Source organism: Dasypus novemcinctus, chromosome 18 (genome assembly GCF_030445035.2).
Source record: "Dasypus novemcinctus isolate mDasNov1 chromosome 18, mDasNov1.1.hap2, whole genome shotgun sequence".
NCBI lineage: Eukaryota > Metazoa > Chordata > Mammalia > Cingulata > Dasypodidae > Dasypus > Dasypus novemcinctus.
This window is the reverse complement of record NC_080690.1, coordinates 62,372,854-62,400,752: the sequence shown is the minus strand read 5'-3', so window position 1 is coordinate 62,400,752 and position 27,899 is coordinate 62,372,854.

Genomic DNA, 27,899 nt, shown 5'->3' with positions numbered 1-27,899 from the left:
CATTCTGATTAGTATGTGTCATGGACTCAGTCTATTTGGATTTATTCAGAAAGGAGAACATTGTGCTTCTTGGACTTGGATATCTATGTACTTCCATAGGGTTGGGAAATTTTCTGCCATTATTTCTTCAAATACTCCTTCTGCCCCATTTCCCTTCCCTTTTCCTTCTGAGACACCCGCGACATGTATGTTTGCACATCTCTTGCTGTCGTTTAGTTCCTTGACACCTTGTTCAGTTTCTTCCATTCTTTTCTTCATCTGTTCTTTTTCCTGTTTGCTTTCAGAGGCCATTTCTTCAAGCTTACCAATCCTTTCTTCTGCCTTCGCAAATCTGCTATTATGATTCCAGTATATTTTTAATTTCATTTACTGTGTCTTTCATCCTATAAGACGTGCTATTTTTCTATGTATGCTTTCAAATTCTTCTTTGTGTTCATCCATTGTCTTCTTAATATCCTTGCTCTCTTTAGCCACCTCATTGAATTCATTAAGGAGATTTGTTTGAACATCTATGATTAGCTGTCTCAACTCCTTTATGTCATCTGGAGGCTTATCTTTTTCCTTTAACTGGGTCATATCTTCCTGTTTCTTGGTGTGGGTTGTAATTTTTTGTTGGTCTTTTGGTATCTGGCTTACTGGAGTATTCATTCTGGGTGCAGTTACTCTCTTTAGTTTAGTGCTTTCTTGCCCTTTCTCCCTTGCTGGTTGTGCAGTAGGAGCCAAGGATGTAGTGGGTGCTATAAGCTGTGGAGCCTCAAGCTGCCCTCATTGCCCAAGGCACTGATGAAGAGTCTCCCAACTTTCTCCTTTGCCAGGGATAGGGACAGAGGCACAGCTGTGTGGAATAATCCAAGTGCAGGTCTAGACTGTAGTTGTCCAGAGAGACTGATGAAACTTCATGCCCCTTTTCCCCCTTCCTGGGGTAGGGATGAGCTGCAGGTGTGGGCTGCAATCTATGCTGTGGGGTCCAAAATGACTGCCGTTGCCCTGGTAGACTTCCGACTATTCAGTCTGTGCTGGTGGAATGTACCTACAGTTACCTGGATAGGCTGGTACAGGGCCTGCCATCTTCCTCCCTGCTCTAGGTGGGGCTGAAGCCTAGACTAGGGCTGCAGGCTGATCTGGTGAAGTAAACCACTCTCTATCGTCACTGTGATTTTCGGTCAGTCTCATGCTGTGGGTAGAGTTAAGATGGTGGCAACTGGCCTGTTGTAACCTTGGACAAGTTCAAAGTTTAACTGTCCTTAGGGTTACACTTTAGCCTGCCGAATGTAGTAATCAGAAGCTGAGATTGGTGTGCAATGGTCTCTTCCCCACCCCACCCCCATTTTTGTGAAGAGGAGCTTCCAATTCCAGCCACAGAGCAGCTCCCAAGATGGCTTGTGCCTCCAGTGGAGGATGGGCACCGGCCTCTGCAGCAGGAGTGCTCTACTTACTAATCTTCCCTACTGATGGGCACTCTCCTCCTTCCATTCTTTCAAGGATGTTGTAGGATGCTCTTCTGTTCTCCTGGAGCCCCCAAACAGGAGCTTTAGATAGCTCTGGGTGATTACTAACTGCCATGCCCCACAAGCTGACTCTAGGACTTCCTTACTCTGCTGAAAACTTGCCAGTTATCTCCCCCTCCACGTTATTTTTAAAACAATTTTCCCATATATCACCATATTCTTAACACCTTGTAGTTTAGTGCATTCTTATATTTATATCATTATTATTTTGTGTGTGTTCACTCCCTTTAATAAGAATACATTTGCCATGTTATCATCATGGAACGTAAAGTCAGTTAGAAAAGAGAATTTCACAAGCACAACAAACATTCTGGAGTATGTCAACTACGCCAGTAATGCCTGACCAAACCAACTTGCTCATGAATCACTAATCTCCTCCAATGCAGGTGATGTGTTGTTTAACTTTTGTGAATCTTGCATAGAAAATAAACATACTCTGCACAATTGAAAACCCTCATTTCTTTTGGATTAACACTTTAAGTACATTCTTCTATTTCAAGATGATATTAAAAAATTATTAGAAGAAAAGCAAAATATGTAATCTTGCAGTTATAAAAGAACTAAACTGGAATCCATAATTAAGTTGGTCTCATGTTTATTTATAAGTATGACTCTAAAATAAGCACTGCTTCTAATCAGCTCTGTCACCATGTGTTTAGGTTTGGTTTAAATACGCACGTTTTCAGTTGTGGGAACCATTACGATGTTATATTTCATGCACTTTCTTTAAAGGATCTTTAAGAGTCATCCAGTAGGTGCGGCATTGTTGCCATTCTGTACAAATCCCCACATCTGTCCCTGCCTGACGGGAGCCTCGCGCCTCGCTGGTGGGCGGTGGCGACCGAGGCAGGGAGAGCAGCTGCGAGCGGGCGGTGGCCCCGGGGAGGGCGGTGGAAGCGCCGGCGGGGGCGGAGCCCCCACCCAGGCCCCGCGCTCCAGGGACCGGCGCCCGCGTCCTACACCACGTCTGGGTGGCTGCCGCCTCGCGTCCTGAGCCGGCCTCGCTGCCCTTCCCCGCCCACTCGCCAAACCGGCCCCGCCCTCGCCCCGCCCCCGCCCCCGCCCCGCCCTCGCCCCGCCTCCTGCACGGGGCAGCAGCCCCAGGAGCCCCGCCTCCAGGCTCCAGTTCAGGCCGAACCGGAAGCGACCTGGGACCCGAGGGCTTGGAGCGGCGGGCGGCGGCCTGAGCCCCGGGGCGAGCAGGGGACCAGGGGCTGCGGGGAGCGCAGGGGGTGTCCTGCGCGGCGGGTCCTCCCTGGTGGGGGGGAGGAGCCGGGGGAGGAGCCGGAGGAGGAGCCGGCGGCGCTGCCCTAAGGAGGGCGAGGAAGATGAGCAGAGTCCTGGGCACATCTGAGGACCAAGAGCGAAAGCCCAGAACATACGTATATGTTCTTATAGTCACTGAAAATTAAAAGATTGGGAAGATTCTGCTAATATAGGAAGAGAGGGGTTCAAAGTAAAAGATGCAAGCAAAGTTCTCCAATGTCTTAAACCTGGACATGCAGAGTCTCTGGAGAAACTGAAGTTGGGTTGTTCCCAAACCAAAGGAAATTGCACAGCCCCTTCCCTTCCAGATAACAGTGCCTTGTCAGTAACTGCTGCTCAGACCTCTTTTTACGAATCTCTCTACTAATTTGTTTTTATTTTCACAACTGGTATTAGGTAAGCTACGCGATTCCCCTGTGACTCAAAAGTCGTTTAACCCCAAGTGTAACCCCAAGTGTAACCCCAAGTGTAACTACAGAGTTGGTGACTTTAGGGGGGTATCGTTAGCAAAATGCATGGAGTAAGTACATCTTCTCCTGAGCTCTATATTCATGGAATTTGATTTAGTTTGCTCAGTGGCCAGCTCCCTTTATCAATCTCTTTGTACAGAATACCCTAGGAGCTATATTTTTCTCAAGATAAATTGCTTTTAAAACAATGCTTTGTGAGTTAACGCCTCTTCAGTTAAACTTCGCTGTCTGCCAATGGCCACAGGATTGGAATCTAACCTTGAATGCTCAAGCAGCAATGACTGTCATAGTGAGTGAGATGACTTTCTTCTTCATCTGTTACAGACCTACACTGTTAGAGCACCTTAGAATGGACCATGTTTAAAGACTGTCAGTAGGTACTATTTACTATATAGCTAACTTGGGGCACTGTAACATACTATGAATTAAGAATTATTTTCTTTTTTTTTTTTTTTTCAAATTCTACTCAATTTATTCATTTTTTAAAAAAAATTACATTAAAAAAATATGAGGTCCCCGTTCAACCCCACTGCCCCCACCCCACCACTCCCCCCACAGTAACACTCTCCCCCATCATCATGACACATCCATTGCATCTGGTGAGTACATCTCTGGTCATCGCTGCACCCCATGGCCTATGGTCCACACCATAGCCCACACTCTCCTACGTTCCATCTAGTGGGCCATGGGAGGAAATAGAATGTCCAGCAATTGTCCCTGCAGCACCACTCAGGACAACTCCAAGTCCCGAAAATGCCTCCACATCTCATCTCTTCCTCCCATTCCCTGCCCCCTATTTTCTTATCTTTGTCTTGTACACTCTAAAAATCAAGAATGCCATCTGAAACATGTGGGTACCTTTTCTGAAACTCCTGCACTTCCCCCACCAAGTTAGAGAGGAGATGGGAGGAAAAACCTTTAAGATATAGGATGGGGGAGAGTAAAAGATTATTCTATACTAGACTAAATTTAAACTTTTTGGAAATATTACCTGGTGAGCATAAATTAGAAAATAGAGCATTTTTTCCACAAATCGTTAACCTGTAAAAAAGACAATTGCTGCTAAAAAATAGAGTGCTGTTACACTTAAGGAAAGTTGGTGCCATGTTTGAAAACTGAGTCCTTGTGCCATAAAGGCAGTTGAACTAAATGTAAACTTCAGTTCACAAATTAATGCTGTCAAGGGAGTAAGTACAGTAGAAAATAACCAATGACATAATTTCATTCTAAATTACATAATGTGATCAAATATGACATCTTTGGACAGAGGTTCTGTATTCTGTATTCTGACTGTTTTGTTTTGTTTTCTAAAGGAAAGATTTAAAATTCCACATTTGACACCTATCAGTCTTCAGTAGGCTAGATATTTTTCCCAGTTATCTTTTAAAGTTCTTTAAACTATGTACTTAACACAGCAGAGAAATGCGGCGGCTTGCTCAGTCGATAGAGGTGGGGTCTGGCTGCGGACGAGGGGTCGGTCCAGCTCTGGACGAGGGGTCGGTCCCACTTGGGACGAGGGGTCGGTCCGGCAGCAGACGAGGGATCGGTCTCACAAGGGGTTGCGCGGTTCGGCTTACGGGGTCGCCCAGAGAAGCAGGCCACAAACTGGGGACAAGGGAGGCCAGGCCCTTGTCGGGGGCTCTCAGGACTGGAGGGCGCACGGCAGAAGAACTACTGCGGAGACAAGGTAAACACACAAGTCCACTTTATTGAGGGAGAGGCAGCAGTTTTATAGGGGCTGGGGAAGGCTGATTGGTCGAAGCCACGCCCTGTTCTGATTGGTTGCCTGCAAAAGGTCAGTGGGCGGTACTGGACGGGGGAGGGGTGGTGGTTAGGGATTGGCTGTCGCTGTTGCTGGGGGAAGTGGCAGGGTTTAGGGATTGGTGGCTGCTGTTGCTGGGGTGGAGGGCAGACTTGAGTTTCCCACCCACGCCTGGCTGTTGCTGCTGTTGGGGGAGGGAAAAGGGCAGACTGGATTTTTCCGCCCACGCCTGGCTTTTGCTGCTGTCGGGGGAGGGGAAAAGGGCAGACTGGATTTCTCCGCCCACGCCTGGCTGTTGCTGCTGTTGGGGGAGGGGAAAAGGGCAGACTGGAATTTTCCGCCCTGCGCCTGCGCAGGGAGAAGGAAGAAGAAGGGTGCCGCCCCACAGGCATCGTGTGGTGCCATCCGGGAGGAGGGGCGGCCGCGGAAGCATGGCTGCCAAGAAGGGGAGACCCGAGGGCACTCTGCACCCATGCCGAGCTTCCTTCAGGGGTGGCGGTGGGCCCGACCAACCACCCTATTATGGGGGCAGCGGAATTAGGCCTACCGCGGCCGCTCCCCTCGCCAGGCCAGCAAACCACACTTCAGCCCGAGGGGTGACCGCATTTCCCCCTTCTTTTCAAATAAGGGCCAGGATGGCAGCAGTAGCAAGTAGCCGAGGCCCAAGAGGCAGCAAGCAATGAGGGAAGCGGGGATGAAGAGGGAGGTGAGTATGCCGGGGATATAAATGTACAATTTGGGGGGCGGTATCTTGCCGTTGCAAGCAAGGGTGGCCAATGTCCAATTCTCGTTGATCTCGGTGGCTATAAGGTCCATGTGCTGTTAAAAGTCCAGACTGACAGCGCGTTATAGGTAGTTGATCTCTTCTTGGCGGCGAAGAGCGGTAGAGGCAGACTGTGTGATGGTCTGGAGGATCGCAGCGGTGAGGACAAGTCGCGTCAGGGCATCAGTGACGGTGGTGGCGGCAGTGTTGGGAGTGGTGGAGACGTAGGCGAGGACAAGAAGGCCAAGGTCTCCACGGGCGCAAGAGAGGCTGATGTTAACGGGGCGGGCCGACATGGGGCGGCCCAATCTGCAATGCAATGGGGGTTCAAGCAAAAAAAAAAGGAGGGGGGCGGGGGACGAGAAAGGACGCTTTGGATGGCTGAGAAGAGGAGTGAGGTCGAGACAGGAGGAAGCTCTGCAGAAGCATGGGGAGGCAAGAGTAGAAACGTTATTGGATGCTAGAAAGCAGGCTGTGGGCTGGGGAAAGCGGGTTGCGGGCCGTTTAGCGGGGCTGGAGCTGCTTGAGAGCAATGGCGGCATGGGGGGCCGCGGTTACAGAAGACTTGGGGCTGTTTCAAAGGGATCTTACACCGGTGAGTGTCTAGGAGACCGGCGAGGGCCCGAACTTGCGGGGCTTGCTTAGCAGATAGGATGTTACCCATTGCTAATGGCCTTTTGGAGCCAATAAGAAAAGGGGCCCTTACCTTGAGAGCGCGGCGATGGGAGCCGAGGTGCACGGTGAGACGAGGGGTCGGAGCCGACGGGACTCCGACGGTGGTCGCGGGCCAAAGGAAGGCCCCGACGAGGGGAAGGCGGAACGACGAGCAGTGGAGCAAGGCAAAGGGGAGCAAGCACGGAGGGGAGGAGGCAGAGGTGAAGGCAGGGGTGGAGGTGCTCAGGCACGCACTCCTGAGAGTTTTATTGGCACCTCTTAATCATAGCGGGTCGGTATAAGCCCCCGACATGGAAGGAGAAAGCCATCCAGCGATTCTCCCAGACCGCCGTGGATCGTATGAGGTCACCAAGGTTCAGGAGCAGCAATGCAGAGCGAAAAGATAGGGGTGAGAAGAGAGGAGAGCGTAGGGCTATGGTAGGGTTACTTCAGACGTGCAAGCGCATGCTCCCGAGAAATCCAAGGCTCCTCTTAATCATAGCGGGTCGGTATAAGCCCCCGACATGGAAGGAGAAAGCCATCCAGCAATTCTCCCAGACCGCCGTGGATCATATGAGGTAGCCAAGGCTCAGGTAGGAGCAATGTTGCACGAGAGAAGCCCCACGGTGAGAAGAAAGGAGGTGGGGGGCTGCCAGGTTATGGAGTGAGGCTGTGGTGGGGTTGCCTTGCCCCACGTTGGGCACCAACTGCAGCGGCTTGCTCGGTCGGTAGAGATGGGGTCTGGCTGCGGACGAAGGGTCGGTCCAGCTCTGGACGAGGGGTTGGTCCCGCTTGGGAAGGAGGGTCGGTCCCACTTGGGAAGAGGGGTCGGTCCGGCAGCAGACGAGGGATTGGTCTCACAAGGGGTTGCGCGGTTCGGCTGACGGGGTCGCCCGGCGAAGCTGGCGATGAAGGGGTCACCGGAGAAGCAGGCAATGAACTGGGGACAAGGGAGGCCAGGCCCTTGTCGGGGGCTCTCAGGACTGGAGGGCGCACGGCAGAAGAACTACCGCGGAGACAAGGTAAACACGCAAGTCCACTTTATTGAGGGAGAGGCAGCAGTTTTATAGGGGCTGGGGAAGGCTGATTGGTCGAAGCCACGCCCTGTTCTGATTGGTTGCTGGAGAAAGGTCAGTGGGCGGTACTGGATGGGGGAGGGGTGGTGGTTAGGGATTGGCTGTCGCTGTTGCTGGGGAAAGGGGCAGGGTTTAGGGATTGGTGGCTGCTGTTGCTGGGGTGGAGGGCAGACTTGAGTTTCCCGCCCACGCCTGGCTGTTGCTGCTGTCGGGGGAAGGGAAAAGGGCAGACTGGATTTTTCCACCCACGCCTGGCTGTTGCTGCTGTCAGGGGAGGGGAAAAGGGCAGACTGGATTTCTCCGCCTATGCCTGGCTGTTGCTGCTCTCGGGGGAGGGGAAAAGGGCAGACTGGAATTTTCCGCCCTGCGCCTGCGCAGGGAGAAGGAAGAAGAAGGGTGCCACCCCACAGGCATCGTGTGGCACCATCCGGGAGGAGGGGCGGCTGCGGAAGCATGGCTGCTGAGAAGAGGAGACCCGAGGGCACTCTGTGCCCATGCCGAGCTTCCTTCAGGGGTGGCGGTGGGCCCGACCAACCACCCTATTATGGGGGCAGCGGAATTAGGCCTACCGCGGCCGCTCCCCTCGCCAGGCCAGCAAACCACACTTCAGCCCGAGGGGTGACCGCAGAGAAACTGGGTTGTTTTTCTATGTAAGACTGTTTCCCTTGAAATATTGTTACAAGTACTTTGGGGGATTTCCCTTATATATGATATTCTTAGAGGTAACAATGCCTGATCTTATTTTACAAACTCTTGAACTGTGTGTTTGACATGTAAATATGTACAGTACTGATATCAATCATCTCTTGAAAAGTTAGCCTAGAAATATTGTTGTATAATTTTCTTTTGTCAGAAATGTTTGGACTAAGTAGTGCACTGGGGCCAGGATTTTCTCCAGTGCCATTTAGCAAACAACTGTCTTTAGTTTAGCAAAGTTGCCTGATCTTCTCTTTGGATAATGCAGCAGGATACTTAGGGTTGTCCCACTTTAAATTCATGGAGGGTTCTTCTGAAACCCAGTCTAGCAAAATTAGAGGAAAGACCCTAAGGAAATTTATTTCTCTTAAGAGAAAAAGCCAACATCTTCGAGTTAAACCATTGAATCTACTAAAATAATAATGTCTACTATCTCAACTTCCAAAGTTTGCAGTGTTAGGACTGTCATTTGTGCTTTGGTGGTAGTTTGATACAATTGAGTAGATACATTTTTCAGTACCATGTGCCTCCCAAATAAAAAACAGAAAAGCAGTAGCTATTGTAAAGACCTGAAGACATGAAGTAGAAACTGTCCTGCATGTTTTGCAAACAAGTGCAATGTTCCAACCAAGCACATGCCATTCTGTTTTCTAGTGATCATACTATTGTATAAAACAGCCACACTGAGGGGGGGGGAAAGATTGTTGTGCACACTTTGAATTGCTTTGCATGGATTTGAGATAAGTAGTGTAAGAGTCTTGACTTTTTAAAAAATATTTGGGAACATCAAATAAATATGGAAATTTGAAAGAGTCCACTAGCCCTAGAAACCAAAATACTAAACCAGTCCACAAAGCAGTCAGAAAAAAATGACATTGACTGGGGTAACTAGCACTCTCACGTAACAATGTGATATTCTGCAGCAACTGAAAGTACTTCAGAGCTGGCCTCCTGTCTTTTTTTAGAACTAATTTCAACACAAGAATTTAAGGATGTGGATATTTTACCATTATCATGAGAATTTGAGTGGCATGTTTCTTTTGTGCTAACTTGTCTCCCCTGAATGACCTGTTTCATCAACTAGTCAATGGTATTTTGTCTCTAAGCAAATGAAGCCTGAAAGAAAGGAAGACAATATTCAAAATACAGTATTATTGTCTGAAATTCCTTCAATGATTTGTTTTCAGCATGTACGTGTCAGCTCAATTTGAGGTGTCTAAAGAAAATACCACCAATGACACCAAGCCAGCATCTCTTCATTGAAAGTTTAGGTTTTGCCCAGTATTCCAGTATTTATGGAAGAGTCTATACAAAAGTCAATGCTCCCCCAAGAAAGCCTTGGGCTGCCACATGCCTGTGGAGCAGGTGAATGGCCATTTTAGTGTTTTCCCTGCTCTTCATTTTATATAATCCATATGCAACAAGTGCTGCAAAACCTGTCATCCCCATGAATACAAATCGTGCCTCTCTAGCTTTGCAGATACATTTATAACCCTCATCTTCATCAGACGAAGGTATAGAAACGTGTGCCAGCTGACATAATGATTGGCTGAAGGATCTCACTAGCGGTGACACCCCTGAAGCTGCCACCAGCTTCTCCCTGTATTTCTATTATTAACCATGATCTTCATCTGCTGCTAAAATTCCAGATATACATTCCCTACTTACCCTCCAGCTGTGCCCCAACTAACACCAAACTTCCCTAGACTGACCCATTTCAGCCACAGTCACATCCATAAATCAACAGTGTTTGTTACATCTTTATAATGGGCTACCATCAACTCCATCCATTATCAGATATTTACAACTGACCTTCTTAAACATTCACCCTACATCCAGATCAGTTCCCCCTCCTCAACCCACATTCCTTCTCCAGCCAACCTACTTTCCATAGTCCAACTCTGTATATCTACTCATCATATTTAATTCATATCAGTGAGACCATACAGCATTCATCCTTTTGAATCTGGTTTATTTCACTCAACATAATGTCCTCAGGACTCCTCTATGTTGCCATGTGCTTCTCCCATTCACTTCTTATAGGTGAACAAAAGGTATATACCCCATCGTCGGTATATACCCCATTTTATTTATCCATTCATCAGTTGATGGACACTTAGATAGTTTCCATCTTTCAGCAATTGTGAGTAATGCTGCTATGAACATGGATGTGCAAATATCTGTTCATGCCCTTGCTCTCAATTCTTCTGAATATATTCCTAGTAGGGCAATTGCCGGATCTTATGGCAGTTCTATATTACATTTACAGAGGCACTGCCAAATTGTCTTCCACAGATACTGTTCCATTTTACACTCTCACCAACAGTGAAGGAATGTTCCTCTTTTTCTACATCCTCTCCAGCACTTGTAGATTTTTTAAAAAATTCTTTTGAATAATGGGAAAGGATGCTGTTTGGAATGAGGAGATGCCATTTCACCACCCTCCTGGATCTGCCCCTCCTGGGGACACTTCTGCTCTCCCGACAGTGAACCCCACTTTGGGGGCCCTGGCAATAGGGAGATGGGAGGCCTCTTGGAGTGCGGGTCCCATCACAGTGGCAGCAGCTCTGGGCTGGGCATGGATGAGAGCAGACACTGGCATCCAGATGAGAGCAGACTCTGGCGTCCTTCACGGTGGGGGTGGCTCATGCTCCATCAGTCAGTACCAGAGCCTGCCTTTTAGGAGCGGCACAACGAGATATGACATCAGCTTCCAGTAGTTTCTGAGGGCTGCAGAAACTACCAGAGACCATGTGTGTACGTTCAGGTGAGCTTTGAGCTCCTCAGAAGGAAAGCAAGCTGGACCTCAGGGCCTCTGCCGCGCACCCGTCATGCACGCGTCGGCGTCTCCTGACAGAAATGGGGATGTCCCAGGAACAGAGCAGCGGCAGCTCCGGAGCAACCCCCTCCACCCCCACATCCACCTCGGGGCCTAGAGGGGCTCAAGCCTCTGCTCCTCCAGCTGCTATCAGAGGAGTTTGGCTCTGGGGAGGAGCAGCAGTCTCTATTTTTGTACTTGACTTTTAAAGTGGGAAAGTGTAGTCATTTCCACCAAGATATTGTAAAGTTAGGTGGCTGTTGTGGTGGTTTCAAGTTGTATGTACCCCAGAGAATGTATTCTTAAAGGTAATCCAGGGAAGCAGATGTGGTTCAAGTGATAAAGCCTCTGCCTACCATATGGGAGGACCTGGGTTTGATCCCTGGGGCCTCCTGGTGAAAACAAAGAAGAGAAAGCATGCCGTGTGGCGAGCCAGGGCCCATGTGGTGAGCGTGAGTGCCCGTGTGGTGAGTGCAAGTGCCGTGTGGTGAGTGCAAGTGCCCACGCGGTGATCCAGTGCCTGCACAAGCAAGTCATGCAGCAAGATGATGATGCAACAAAAGAGAGACAAGGAGAGAGTCAAGGTGAAGCGCAGCAGAAACCAGGAACTGAGGTGGTACAATTGATGGAGAATCTCTCTCACCAGGATCAAATCTTGGTGAATCCTAGAGGACAGAAAATGAGAAAAGAAGTCAACGCAGACAGCAAAAATATCTGGCAGGGTGGTAGGAGGGGAAGGGGGTAAATAAATAAATAAGTCTTTAAAAAGAAATAATGTTAATCCAGTCTTTTTTTTTTTTTTTCATTGAACCCGGGACATGGTATGAGGGAAGCAGCAGACATTCAACCACTGAGCCACATCTGCTCCCCTGAGTTGTTTTTCTTTTTGTTTGCTTGTTTGTTTGTTTTCAGGAGGTACCAGGAACCTAACCCAGGCCCTCCCATGTGGGAAGCAGGGGCTCCTCTACTTGAGCCACATCCACTCCCCAGTCCATTCTTGTGGGTATGAACCCATTGTAAGTAGGACCTTCCACGAGGCTTCCTCAGTTAAGGTGGGACTCACCTCAGTCAAGGTGGGACTTAAACCTTTGAATGGAGTCCTTGTAAGTGGAGTGAAATTCAGAGAGAGAGAGAGAGCCACAGATGGAGCAGCCAGATACTGATGTCAGTGGAACCCGGAGAAGCCACAGACCTTGGGGAGAAACCATCACCGTCATGACGCCTTGATATGGAATTTTCCCAGCTTTAAACCATACGCTAATAAAGTCCCAGTGTTTAAGTGGAACCACGTCATACTATTTTCTTGCGCAGTCTAGGAAACTCTTCTGTTTCTGACAGCTTCTGACAGAGGGGCTTGTAAAAATGAACAAAATACACTTGACTGTTCTTTTAAGGAAAAAGAAAATAACTAAATTAGATTTAAAGTAAATAGAAATAGAGACCATTAATGTAAGTAATTGTCAAGTCCCAGAGTGGTAACAGGATCTGCCCAGAGAGAAGTGTGGAGGGTGAATGGTGCAGACACCGAAAATGATACCTGAGAATTGCTTCGTAAGGAAGCTTCAAGGCTTCTGCCATTCGGAGAGGGGCCACGTGTTGGGGAGCAGGGCTGCCTTCACCACTGGGGCTGGGAATGCCACCACTGTCTAGTCACTGGTGAATTCCATTTTTTAGGGTAGATTTTTATTTAAGGAATGCTCCCAAGGTATACAATGTTGAAATTAAAGAGCAATTCCTGTGCTAGAATTTTCTCTTTACTAGGACATTTCTTCTTAATGATAGAAATAGCTTTTCTTTCATAGTCAAGACTCTTTGTAGGAGGGTGAGAGCTTCAGAGTGGACCCTCTAATGCCCCGCATTGTGGTTTTCTTATGTATTTTTCTTTCTAATGTCTACAGAATTTCCCATGTCCTACTTTGCATGAGAACACAACAGGTCATAATAGTTGTGGTTAACAATTCTTTGAAAACCTTTCTCTCTCTACTGGGTGAGCTAAGGCAGCCATAAATTCATTATCTCCAGACAATTCTTCTGCTAAATCAATCGTTGATTAATTAAAGGTGTTTTCATAGATATTGAAGATGCCTGTTTCCTATCCTGCTCACACAAGTAGATTAAAGGATTTCCTATGATTGGTTGATCATAGAGCCTGGTAGAGGTCAGGGGCAATGTCTGGAGGCATTTTGGTTGTCCTGACTACGGGGTAGAATAGTGCTGCTGGCATCTAGTGGGAGAGATCTGGGATGGTCTAAGCATCCTACATTACACGCAACAGATCTGTGGTAGTTTGAGTCTTTTGTGAACCCCAGAAAATTATATTCTTTAGGTAATACAATCCTGTGGGTAAAATCTATTGTAGGTGGGAAATTTGATTAGATTCACTTAAGGAATCCTCCCTTTTTATTAGATCATTTCAGCAGAGAATCACCCAGGGTTGGTCTTTTTTAGAGCATTTTCATTATTGCAATAAGAATAATAATAAACAAAAGCCAGAGTAACAAAAACCTCTACCATTTAACAATCACCTCTGAGTCTCTCTGTCCTTCCTGTGCCGTACATGGCTCTATTCTGTCTTTGTCTCTCTGACTTATTTGTATTTATATTATGTATAGATGGGGTAAAACCATATGTAGTATCTTTTGTCAAGTTTCTTTCACTCAGTATATTTCCCCTTTTTTTACTCTTAATGGAAGATTGTTAATATAACGTTATACATGACTGTTCTTAGTTTGCGTCAGTTGTATTTTTGCCTATTAATAACTTGTATATCAACATACATTTGTCCTGTTTCCAAGAAAAACAGTCTTATATAAGCCATGTTATTCATACTAATGTTCCACATGAAGTTTGCTATGCTGTACTGTCCCATGTTACAATTGTTAGCTTTCCCTCTAGTAATATACATGACCTTAGACTTTTTCCCTTTCCACCACTGACATACCCATATAATAGCACTGCTACTTACATACATTATGCTGTGCTTTCACCTTTTCTATTCATTTCCAAAGATTAACAAGAGTCTTTTTTACCAGGTCTGCACAAGTTCAACCTCAGCTTTCCATTCTCTAACCTCATTCTATTTTCTGGTGACACATATTCTAGTTATTAATTCCCCACATTTACACATTATATTTAGTTCATAAAAGTGTAATCATACAGTATTTGTCCTTTTGTGTCTGGCTTGCTTCACTCAACAAAATGTCTTCCAAGTTCATGCATGTGGTCATATGCTTCACGACTTCATTTCTTTTTACAGCTGCTTCATATTCTATTGTATATAAACACCACAACTTGTTTATCCATTTTTCAGTTGATGGACACCTCAGGTGTTCATCGTTTGTCAGCCGGCAATCGTGAATAATGCCACCTCATCCCTCAGTGCCTGGGAGCCATGGTCCACATGGGGAAAGTTGTGAGTTTATTTGCTGAGTTTGGCTTAGACAGAGTACACATTTGAGCAAAAAAAGAGACATTCAGGAGATGAGTCTTGGGCAATATATATTAATGGGTTAAAGTTCAATTTTGCGGTCACCCCTCGGGCTGAGGTGTGGTTTGCTGGCCTGGCGAGGGGAGCAGCCGCGGTAGGCCTAATTCCGCTGCCCCCATAATAGGGTGGTTGGTCGGGCCCACCGCCACCCCTGAAGGAAGCTCGGCATGGGCACAGAGTGCCCTCGGGTCTCCCCTTCTCGGCAGCCATGCTTCCGCGGCCGCCCCTCCTCCCAGATGGCGCCACCCGATGCCTTGTGGGGCGGCACCCTTCTTCTTCTTTCTCCCTGCGCAGGGCGGAAAATTCCAGTCTGCCCTTTTCCCTTCCCCCGACAGCAGCAACAGCCAGGCGTGGGCGGAGAAATCCAGTCTGCCCTTTTCCCTTCCCCCGACAGCAGCAACAGCCAGGCGTGGGCAGGAAACTCAAGTCTGCCCTCCACCCCAGCAACAGCAGCCACCAATCCCCAAACCCTGCCCCTTCCCCCAGCAATAGCGACAGCCAATCCCTAATCACCACCCCTCCCCCGTCCAGTACCGCCCACTGACCTTTCGCCGGCAACCAATCAGAACAGGGCGTGGCTTCGACCAATCAGCCTTCCTCAGCCCCTATAAAACTGTTGCCTCTCCCTCAATAAAGTGGACTTGCGTGTTTACCTTGTCTCTGCTGTAGTTCTTCTGCTGTGAGCCCTCCAGTCCTGAGAGCCCCTGACAAGGGCCTGGCCTCCCTTGTCCCCAGTTCGTTGCCTGCTTTTCCGGGCGACCCCGTCAGCTGAACCGCGCAACCCCTGTGACACCGACCCCTCGTCTGCTGCCGGACCGACCCCTCGTCCCAAGTGGGACCGACCCCTCGCCCGCAGCCAGACCCCACCTCTACCGACCGAGCAAGCCACCGCAAATTTCACAGGAGCAAATTTCATAGGTACAAGAGTCAGTATCAAGGGCACGGTGTATTGGTGTGTCCTCTTTCCCCAGGCACTGCCCAAGTACTCTGGAGATCCTTGTCACTCAGTTAGAGAATGCAGCAGGACTCCCCATGGGTCTGTTCTTAAACATGGACAAAACGAGCAGCACCTCATGATGCTTGCCACAGCCTTGATGTTGGGGCCCCCATTAAGGCCTGTACTGAATTCCCAATATTGTGCAAGTTGCTGACATCATCTGATCAGCAGCTGGTAAGTGCTTTGCTATTATAAAGTTGGTGGAGATGTTCTGTCCGGTGTGTGTTTCATCAGTCTCTCAGTCAGTTTTGCCTTTGCTTCTGACAGGACACACTGCGCCTCTCCCAGGCTGCCCATGGGGTGCCTCAGCAGCCTTGCCATCACCACGGTCTTTACAGGCAAGACCTTTCTTGCATCCACTTTTCTCCAGTAACAGAAATCACACATTATATCTCTAACACCTTCCTCTGAGGAGATTCAGCTGACACACTCATTAGATACATACAAAACAGCTCACAAGAGGGGATGGGCAATGCACCCACACACAGTGCAAGGCCCTGCCCCCTTGGCTAAACTCATAAAAGGTATTTGGGAAACGGAGGGCTGCTCCATCCCTGACACTGTAGATGAACCACCAGTGAACTTTCAGCAGTCCCACCTTCTTTTAGTCCTTTCTGAATTCTGGAACTAACATGTTCCTCATTTACAAATTTTTCTTACTCTCACTGATGTTGCTACTTGCAGGTGGTCCCAACTTGAATGGGGTTCGCTGTTACAAAAGGCTCTAGAATTAATCCAAATGGCAATATACCAGGCACTCCCATTAGTGTCCTCAGAGTTGCCTTCATTTTAGCTACCTTCTCCCATGCCTCCAGGAATCTCTGAACCTCCCATGGTGGCTGGAAATTGCCATGGGCTTCTGATGCCAGAAACTGCCCTCCTTGGCCCTGGGTTACAGTTTTAGAACAATACCTCCTGGTCACACACTGGCCTCCCCTGCCAGTGGAGGTTCACACCCACCCTGAACCCATTATCCTCCCCACGCAACTGCTCATTAGGCCTTGGGTCATGAGAGCAGCACCCCACAAGCTTGGCATGGCTACTGAGCTGTCATGATACAGGAAGGAGTCAGACCTGGGCACTTCAGCATCTTCCTTCAGCAGAAGGAGGTTTTCTCCTCTGTCCTCCGTCCTTGCCAGATGCCACGGTGCTGCCCCTCCCAGACCCCTTGGCCACATGGGAGCCCATAGGATCACCTGAGTGAACAGCAATGGGAGTTCAACACTGCACAGGTGGCCTCACCTCGATCACTAGTGGAACGTTGCTGCTCTCCCGTCCTCCACCAGATGTCCCTGGTAAAGGACAGACCCCCAGGGTCAGTGCAGTTGGCCAAACTTCAGACAGTCACCTTAGCACTGGATGCCAAGGCCAATAATTGGCCTTTTCTGCACATTTTTACAAACTCTTGGGTAATTGCCTGAAGCTGTTCACCTTTGGGTAAAGATCTCTGAGAATCCCTTGCCCTCACAGACACCCTAAATGAAATGAAGCTAACAGATGTCTCTGCATATACAAGGGCAACATACAAGGCCCCCAGAAGAGCTTTACCCCCTTCCGTGTTCCAGACATTACTGATGTGATCGAGGCACACATTTTACTTCTCACTTTACACTGCTAAGATCTTGGGAAAAGCACCCAATAAACCTCTCATCTCCCTGAAAGGTCCCAGGCTGAGTGTGGAGCCCACGTCACCCACTGCCTGGACCCACCCCCTCCCCAGCGACTTGGTCCCTAAAAGGTCCTGGTCCCCAGTCCACACCGCCACAACCTCCACATGGGCCCTCCCCTGGGGCCACTGATGTCTGCTTCAGGAGCTTCATCCTGGACAAATTCAAGGAATATTTGAGGGCGAGGGGTTGTACAGTAAAGAAGCTTGTAGAGGCTGCAGCTGCTGCGGCTGTGCCTCGCACCCAGCCCACCAGCCCAGGGAGGAGGCACCAGGAAATGAACCCAGGACCTCCCATGTTGGAAGCAGGTGCTTAATTGTTTGAGCCACATCCATTCCCACCCTCCCCTTGCTTTGGCTTGAGCCAGGTCTCCTACTGGAATGAGTGTCCTCCATTGACTTATGAGGTGTGCATCCTTCAAGGTGCAATACTGATTTCCTTCAACTTCCAAAATTTTTTCTCTCATCCTTGTTAGTTAGAATTGACTTATTCTTCCCAAAACATTATTAAATTGATTTAAAAATTTTTTTCTACCCGAAAAAAAAGCTTCTAGCATTTGTCTCAGGTGATTTAGGGTCAATGTGTACCAAGTAGGAGGACTAATGCCCCCTAGTGGCTGCACTTGCTAGAAGCAAAGCAAAAGGGGCCAGGGCTGTTGAGAGATCAGGACTGACCTTGGACAAAGAGCATGTTCAGGTGTGTTGGCATTGATGAATGGAAGTGGAGGGAAGCTGGAGGGGCAGAGCGGTCGGGGGAGATGGGAAAGAGCAGGGATGGGGTGGCTCCTGGGAAAGCTGGAGAAGGATAGACAGTGGGTTCCCCAACACCTCACCGTGACAGTCTGGGCTGGTACTTCTCACTTATAGGGACTCATCTTCTGTCATGTAGGAGGCTTAGCACCATCCCTGGTCTCCCTACTGGGTGCTAGCAGCACTTCCCACCCTGCAGTTGTGAAAACCACTGGGTTCTATTGCAAAGTAGCATGTGAGAAATTCTGTAGACATTGGAAAGAACAAAGCACCTGCTAACAACTGCACCCCAGGGCGTTAGCCTAAAGGTTTTGATGGTATTACCAGCTGTTTTAGTTCCCTAACTGTCAAATCAAATACCAAACAAGGGCTTGGCTTAAATGACAGGAATTTATTGGCTCACGGGTTTGAAGTCAGGAACAGTCCAAAATTGAGGCATCATCAAAGTGACGCTTACTCCTAGAAGACTGCAGGTTTCTGGGGCTGGGTACGGGTGATCCTTGGTCCTTGGCTCCTCTGTCATGGGGCAATGCCCATGGTGGCCTCTCCTGGCTTCTCCCTTGTCTTTTGGATTCTGGTGATGCTTAGATTCTGGCTGCTCTCTGACTTTCTCTATGTGTCTGAATTTCCTTCAGCTTATAAGGGACTTCAGTAAAAGGATTAAAATCCAGCTCATTCCCTCGGGCTCAAATTAACTGAAGTCTCCTCACCAGAAGGTCCTCCTAAAATGGGATCACTCCCACAGGAAAGAATTAATTTTAAGAACATGTTTTTCTGGAGTATGGAGCTCTGAGCTACCACATCATCCTAAGAGGTGTCTTAGTTATGAATGAAAAACCATTTCTATCATTTCTTTCATTATTGTCTTATTATGAAGAAAATTGTAGCCCAGGAGTATCTCTTTATTCTCACAATCATAATCCTTGGGTTCATTCCTGAAATAAGAATTTGCCCTAAAAATGGAATCTGTCAGTGACTGGGAACTTACTCCCAGCAGCTGGGTTGACAGCGGCCCTGCCTCCCCAACACACTGTCTTTCTCTGAACCTCAGGATCCTTGGATGCTTCTTCATTAAACAATGATAGGACATCTTTTTTTTTTTTTCTTTTCAAAACTTCTTGTTTTGGAAAATACTGTCAAATGTGGAGGACAGATACAAAATAATACAATCCCACACAGAGAACTCGAACAGACCCCTATCCACATCCAGATATCCAGATCCCCCAATTTAACATTTGGCCACATTTTCCATATCATTCTTTCTATTCATCTGCCTATCAATCAACCATCTATCTATCTATTTATCTGTCAATGCATTTTCTGAGCACTTGAGTGTAGGTTGCATACATCACAGCCCTTGAACACTTCTTCCATGTACATTTCCTCACAATAGGGGCATTGTAGCAGTTTGATCTGGTTAGGAATTCTAAAAATATATATTGGATTATGTTTGTAATCTGGTCTGTACCTGGCAGGATTAAGTTTTGACTGGGGCTTTGATTGGGCCACATCATTAGGGTATGATAAAAGGCATGGCAAAGGACAGAGTTGAGAGATTTTGATGTTAGAGTTTTGACATTAGAGTTAGATGCTGAAGCCTTAAACTGGAGCCCTGGGATGTAAGCACATAGAGAAAAGAGAAATAAGCCCTAGGAAGAGAGGCACCCTGAGCCCAGGAAGAAGCCAGCCCTGGGAAGAGAGTAACCCTGAACCCAGAGAGAAGCAAGACTCTGGAAGGGAGGAACCCAGGAAGCCTGAACCCTTGTGGACATCGGCAGGCATCTTGCTCCAATACTTGAAAGTAGACTTTGGTGAAGGAAATAACTTATGCTTTATGGCCTGGTATCTGTAAGATCCTACTCTAAACAAATACTCTTTATAAAAACCAACCCATTTCTGGTATTTTGCATCAGCACCCCTTTGGCTGACTAATACAGAATTTGGTACCGAGGAGTGGAGAAGTACTTTTGCAATTACCAAAATGCTGGAAGAGTTTTATAAAAGGGTAAGGGGTGTTTTTCGGAGATATTTTGAGATGCTTGGAAGAAAAGACCTACAGTGCTTGAAGAGACTGTTGATAGCATTATGGATGCTAAAGAGACTTTTTACGATGCATTAGAAGCAAATGATCAAACAATTGGAAACTGGAGGAAAGGCAATCCATGTTTTAAAGTTGCAGAGAATTTAGCAAGATTAACTCCTGGTGTTTTATGGATGGCAGAATTTGAAAATGGTGAGCCTGGGCATTTAGCTGAAGAAATTTCCAAAGGAAACCTGAAGAATGCAGCTTCTGCTTGCACCTTATAGCAAAATGCTAGATGAGAGATATACTGAGGACTGAAATGTCAGGCACAAAGAAAATAGAAATTCCTTCTGGTAATTCTAAGCCTCTGGAGATCAAGCTCCCAGATGAAAGAGCCCCCCTGGAGGACTTAATTAAACTTGGAATTTGTAAATCAGGATTGAAAATGCAGTAATCTCAGAAAGCCTTGCGGAAAGTCTTACAGTCTGATGGCTTGGACCTTTGCTTCTTGCATGGTAAACCAACAAGGTTTTTGAGAGAGCTGTGTGAACAAAACCACTGTCATCCTGGAATAAAAGGGACATGGAAAGGAGAGATTGAAGGGGAAATGACCTTTAGAGTATAACCATGGAAACTGAGATCTGGAATTAGGACATCACTTTGGGCCAAGGGAGGAACCCCTCCCACGTGTACAGAAAGGATGAATTTGCCCCAGCAGTTGAAGAGGGTGGCTGTTCCTTTTCGATGTTCTGGGAGAGTTTTATTGTCCCAAGATTGGGTAAGGTGTAGCAATCACCCCAACACTCTTTCAGGGTGAGGTCTGGAGCTTGGTCGACGCCCAGATGATTGATGAGGGTGGAACCAAGAAAATGACCATTGGGCAAGCGTGTGGAAAAGGTGAGTTCCCATAAGGCACCAAGGAGAATAATGCATCATCTTAAGAATGACTCTCAGACTAAAATCGAATGGAGGATGCCCTGTAGGTTTACTGAACTGTCGAGGACCCATGACTCATGTTTCCCTCCCAATTTCTCCTTATTGTAATGAAAATTTTTATCCTTTGCCTGTCCATTTGTGTATTAGAAATAGAAAAAGAGTTTTGTAAGTTTCAGAGGTCTATCATACTCAGGACTTTGCCCCAAGACAAACTTTATTTCTTTAAATTGATTGTGACATGATTTAGTACTTGCATTGTTTGTGATTTAAGGTTTGTTTTGAATATTGTCATGTCTTTTTGGAATTTAGAGGGTGAAGTGAAGCAGTTTGATATGGTTATGAATTCCAAAAATAGATAATGGATTATGTTTATAATCTGGTTTGTACCTGGGCTTGATTAAGTTATGATTAGGGCTTTGACTGGGTCAGTTATTAGGGTGTTGGGTCCCCACCCCTTGGTGGGTGGGGACTCACAGATAAAAGGCATGGCAAAGCACAGAGGTGAGGGTTTTGATGTTGAAGTTTTGACGTTAGAGTTAGATGCTGAAGCCTTAAACTGGAGCCCCAGGAAGAGAGGAACCCTGAGCCCAGGAAGAAGCCAGCCCTGGGAAGAGAGTAACTCTGAACCCAGAGAGAAGCAAGACTCTGGAAGGGAGGAACCCAGGAAGCCTGAACCCTTGCAGACATCGGCAGCCCTCTTGCTCCAACAAGTGAAAATAGAGTTTGGTGAGGGAAGTAACTTATGCTTTATTGACCTGGTATCTGTAAACTCCTACTCCAAATAAATACCCTTTATAAAAACCAACCTATTTCTGGTATTTTGCATCAGCACCCCTTAGGCTGACTAATATAGACATTCACTTATGTAAGCACCTTAAGTGCATAAGGAATATGCCTCATATTAACTGGTAAAACTGACTAGTTCTCTGTCCTTCAAAGGGCATGGGAGAGGACCAGATGTGGCTCAAGTGGTTGAGCGACAGCTTCACACATGGGAGGTCCCAGGTTTGGTTCCCAGTACCTCCTAAAAACAAAACAAACAAACAAATAACAAGCAAGCAACAAGCAAGCAAAGGAAAAAGCCAACTCAAGGGAGCCAGTGTGGTCAGTGTGTGAGGGCCGGCTTCCCACATACAAGTTCAGGACTTCAATCCCTGCACCCCCTGTATGTTAAAACAACAAGAAAGGTATTTTGTTCATTTTTTGAAGATGAAGGGAGTGCCCTGCTACCATAGATTACCTACAATTTTCATGACCTGATGGAAATTATTCGATTCTCTTCCTCTAAATCTCAAGAACAAAACGAGATGAAGCGCGGCGATCTCTATCCCCAACTGCAAAGCCACAAGAAGTGGGAACCCCCTGGTCCTCAAGCGGGGGGGAGGGGAAAGAGAGAGAGAGAGAGAGAGAGAGAGAGAGAAGAGAGAGAGTGTGTGTGTGGACAGGGTGCTGCTGGGCTGCTGCTGCGCCCCTGGGATGTACTGGTGTCCTTGGGGTCGAGCTTGAGGATCGAGCCCACAGCCAGAGGGTCCCCAGTGGAGCTTTCCTGGCTCTGGACCTCCGGGGTCACCTGAACCGTGCGCGCACTGCGGGTACAGACATCGGAACTTCTGGAAGCTGATGGCCTCCCTGAGGGCAGCGACCCCGACGTCCCCTACTCAAAGGCCGCTCCCTGTGCGGGCAGAGCCCAACTCCCCTTCCAGACCGGAGGACCCCCAGGCTCTGAGCAGGGTCAGGAATCTGCCCCTCCTCATACCCCTGCTTCGGCTGCCCCTCCCTTTTCCACCCAACCCTCCCCCACACCATTCACCCCTCCCCCACCCCATCCCTGAGAGCGCTCAGGACGGATCCTCCACACCCGAAGACACACACTGCAACGTCCTAGGGACGAAGTCACCCTGACCTAAGTTCCTACGCATCTGAGTTCTGGAAGAAAACAGCTCCTGTCACTCACGGACAAGGGAGTATTGAGGTGGCATGTGGCCCCTGACACGTCTACAGGTTGACCCTGACTAAATACACGCAGCAGCGCCGGCAGGGGCCTCTGCTCCGCACTGTCCTCTTTGTCCACCAGGGGGCGGCCGAGCCCCCGCAGCGCGGAGCCTCCCTCAGCGGCGCCCACAGCCCGCAGGGTCCCACCCCCACCAGGTCACCTCAGCCCACGGTGGTCCCCAAATTCGAACCCCCCCCCCCACGCAATACACTGGATCATGTCATCTCTTCCAGCTGAAGGCTATTGGCTCTGCAGCCTCCGCCCTCCACACCCGCCATCCTTCCCTGAGAACGTCCACTCACGCTCTGGACCTCAGCTAAAAGGTCACCACGCCAGGGCGGCTCTATTCCTGAGCCACGAGCACAGCAGGTGCTTCCCTTCCTCGCCCTCTCTCGAGCATAATCAACTGACTGATGCTCTAACAGCTTCCTAAATGCCTGACTCCCTGGTGCAATCAAGGGACCGCGTCTGCCCCGTGCACTGTGGTATTTCCAGGGCTGAGCCGGTAGCTGACACTAAATGACAGAAGGAGACGCACAAGACGGAAACGCAGGCCTGACCTGCGGCCCCGGAGGTTCAGTGCATGTGTGTGGAGACACAGGGACACTGGCGCCATCGGCGCCAATCAAGGGTCTGCTGTTCTCCGCGGGTTCCAGGGAGATCCCGGCTGTCAGGGTTTCTCTGTGAAGGCACCGGATAAGGGAGGGGGGAAAACTGGAAACGTTTGTTTGTAGCAGATGTTGAGGGAATGAGGCAGGTTTGCTGTTGATGAGGATCCGCCCTGTCTGCAAGATGACAGGATTCAGTCCAGTTTACAGGCAGGGAAATCTTTTATCCACAGTGGGGGCAAGTCCATTGAACCTCGACCAGCCAAGACAGTTTGCACAGCCCTCAGTGACCACACATTTTACAAAGAGATGCAAAATAGCTCAGAGACAATAGCAGAAACAGAATCTGATAACTCAAAATGTTGGGCTGGAGTCTTTGCTGAAATACAAAACTTCTCCCTATTCTCTCTATAGTCACCTGGCTTTTTAATCAATGATCCTGTGAAAGGTAGGTGATTCTGACTATTAAATCAAGGCTGGTCTCACTAGACTGGGATCATTGACAAAAGTGCAGCAAGCATGGTCATTTACCACATAGATCTTCACAAGTTTGCTATAGAGAAGTTTTCCCACACAATTTTAGTTTTGATGTTTAAAAGCTTCTGAGGCCAGAAAGAGAATTCAGGAACTGGCATCTGATTTCACCAGCTGTATCTTTAGGTTTGGTGAATTCTCTCCTTCTTTAAGTTCGCTAAAGTAAGATACATTGTCAACATCAGCTCTTTCTAAGAGTCTGGTCAGATCTAATTCAATTTCTCAACTATGGCATTTCAATCATAACCTTGCTTGTGTAAGCAATATTTCCAATCATAGCATGTTTTCCTATAGGATTGTTTTCCTACCTATATTGCCTTGAAAATAGGAATACTACGGAAGTGTTTCCTAATTCTGAAAAAGATCACTGTCTCCTTTCTGCTGATTAAATTACAGCCTCCTTGTTCAGCCCAACTCCTGAAGGGCATGAATTTGTGCAATCACAAGATCAAAGATGCACCTGGTACTGAATCCGGCATAAGCTTTTTTGGCACTTATGAACAGGAGAGAATCTCTCAGGTGGTGGCGTTCCAGAGAATGAAGATAGTGCTCCGAAGAGCAATGGGAAAATGAGGGGTGATACAAGGGGTTTTAGAACAAGGACTTTTCATAGGGCATAAGAACAGGATTTCTGCTAGGGTCACATGAAGTGTTTGTATGGGGCCTGGGCATGTTTTCACTATGCTCATAGGAAGGACATTTACCAAGGACCTTCACTGCTTTGGGAAGCTTACAGTTTATGACACCATCTATACCTTCTATCCCCTGTAGGGAGGGTTGTTAACCTTTAATTTAGGTCATGCATGCAGCAACTTAGGGGGAGGGAGCCCTGGTCCCCACGAAGCAGCCTACATTGACCATCGTCAGGCATTGCATCCACATTCCACAGCCACAGAATAATAGGAGTCCTCCACCAAAACCTTCGAGACCTATAAAATCATGTCACCAGGGCCAAGAAAGGGAATTAAACCAGTCAGATAGGGGATCAAGAGTCAATTTATCAATGAGATGCATGTGCTCTTGCATCTGATTTATAGCTTGTGAAATATTATGCACAACATTGAACATTCATGAGGGTACGGGTCCTACCTTGTGGCACAGTAAGAATATCTAAAATCGTACTATTTTGTAAAACTACCTTTTGCAGTTGGATAGCTTCTTCATTTAGTAAGGAAATTGCTACTTTTTAGTCATTAAGGGCTTGTGTGATTGACTAACATTTGTATGTGTTTTTCAGTGACAATTCCAGTTCCACCTTGCACAAAAACAGCCAATGGCTAAGACCACCAGGGGGCGTACGTTACCCTATATGTAGTTTTGATAGTAAAATTACACAATTCAGCAGGTAACAACCCTACATCACAGATTCCCTCTTGTACTTCCAAGCAGGCAGGAGTGATGCACTTTAGGGCGATACACTCAACTGTTAACTATCCTAAACCGTTATATGGAGCATCATAATAAAGGCCTAGGTTTATTCACCTGGCCTCTTACAAGGGAAAAAACATAATTATTAGTCTATGAAAGACAGCAGCTGAATTTCAATCTTAAATGAGAAGGAAGTTCTAGTTCCAACTTCTCGATGTGTCCTAATCTGCCATGACAGCCAGGTGTTCCACACTGTCCAATTTGCATGAATTACAGTAACAATGCCAGTAGCACCCGAGGATGGTGAATCTGTGCAAACCCATAATTGAGTTTGATTGTGGACATTGGTTATTACTGAAGGCCACTTTAGAATAGTTTTATCTAGGACACTATGGATGAAAGAAAGATATTTATGGGGAACAATATGGGGCAGATCATGCTGATCTAATAGTATAGAAGCAACATTTCCATTAATCCATGTCGAAGTACCACATGGGGGAATCCTAGGTGAAGGCTTCCTATACCATACATTTTCCATTCTAAATTCTCTGAGTTTTCTATGGTGATCTCAAAACCTAGTTTAGGCATAAGAAGAGTCCACATAGACACACACAAGGCCCCAGCTATTTACTGACCTGATTGCTCACCTTTCTACCTTCACCTGTCAGCTTTCAGGGACCCAATGGGGAGGCCTTTCTGTTTGGAGTTTTCCAGGGCTCCTTTTGAGTCCATGACTTTCAAACTGGACCTCATGACCAGGGTCTTTGGTGGGTTTTATTCTGACCACCCGCCTTCCCTGTGTCCTACACTAACCTGCCTCAACTCCCCCCTCAGAGATTTTACACCCTTTTCTTAAGTGGGAGCTGAAGCACAGTGGTCATTATTCTGTAGCTGCTTCCTGCTGGTTAGGGGCAGTAGCCCTTGCCTGATGGGGTGTGAAACTCTCTGGTTATTCTATGGAGGTTGAGGGAAGGTATGTCTGGCACCATGGTTGGAACTGGATGAAATCCCTGCAAGATTAATACCTTGTTCTGGAAGGTGTTGATTCTGGATGAAACAAACTTGGTTAGAATTTTGAAGTATCATGGAACAACTGAAAGGATAAAGAAAATGGTGGTAAGCAGCCCCCCATAAAAGGGGGCCAGCCATGACATACTAGATCATGGGAATGAGAAACTCCAGGTACCTCCAGGGACTACATCATTCCAAAGCACATGGGATATGCTGTTGGCTAACTCTAAGGAGAGACTGTGGTAGACCTGCTGGGGTTGGTGTAAACTGCAAGCTCCAGTTCCCTCAGGGGTGGTTTTGTCTAGGACAGATAGGAGAGGAATGACAATATAGACAACAACAAGAGAAAAATATGTCAAGCAAAATAAAGTCAGGACTTAAACGAGCCATTCCTTTATCTTACAGGTACAGTCATTAACTACTAAAAAATGAATTAAATTTACAAAGATTTTTAACATGTTCAATATCCTTTTGCATATAATCTGGAATAGAAGAGATATTATTATATTTATCAGGTGTATAGGTATAGCACTTAATACTAATCAATTTAGTAATCAATGCACAAGTTCCTCTTTGAGCTACAGCTCATAGGTCTATGCTCCAGGTTTGTGACACCATATATGTTATCTTTCCATGGGTGCAGGCCATAAAGCTGATTGTGTCTAAGTTCTACTCACATTATTGCTCCACTTGGTCTAACCTTCAGAGCCAGCATGCTGCAGCACCATTGGCCCTTGGAGGCAACCTCCAGTGTTTCCCAGGACTGATGCGTAGCATCCATTGGGACTAAAACAGAGCCAGTCTGGAGGCAATGTCCATTTAAAATCTGACCATGGGGCGGTGGACTTGGCCCAGTGGTAGGGCATCCATCTACCACATGGGAGGTCTGCGGTTCAAACCCCGGGCCTCCTTGACCGATGTAGAGCTGGCCCACACGCAGTGCTGATGTGCACAAGGAGTGCCCTGCCATGCAGGGGTGTCCACCACATGGGGGAACCCCACGCACAAGGAGTGCGTCCTGTAAGGAGAGCTGCCCAGCGCAAAAGAAAGTGCAGCCTGTCCAGGAATGGTGCCGCCCACACAGAGAGCTTGACACAGCAAGATGAGGCAACAAAAAGAGACAAAGATTCCCGTGCTGCTGACAACAACAGAAGCAGACAAAGAAGATGCAACAAATAGACACAGAGAACAGACAACTGGGGTGGGGTGGGGGGAAGGGGAGAGAAATAAATAAATAAATCTTAAAAAAAAAATCTGACCATGTTAAGCCTTTGCTGGCTGGCACAGAAGTCCAAAACTGCAACATACTTTCTAACCACTTCAGGAGCATGTCCAGAGATGTGGTAGATTCTTTTATTATTTTAGGAATCATAGTAACCAAACTAGACAACAACTCTAATGGAGGGGCACCATGCAAGGTGCTGGGGACCTGGTCTGAATGCACAATAGGGTGTTTAACAGTACTGAAGTCTGTCTATCAATTTTTATATACTTTTTAGATACTTCCAAAGCA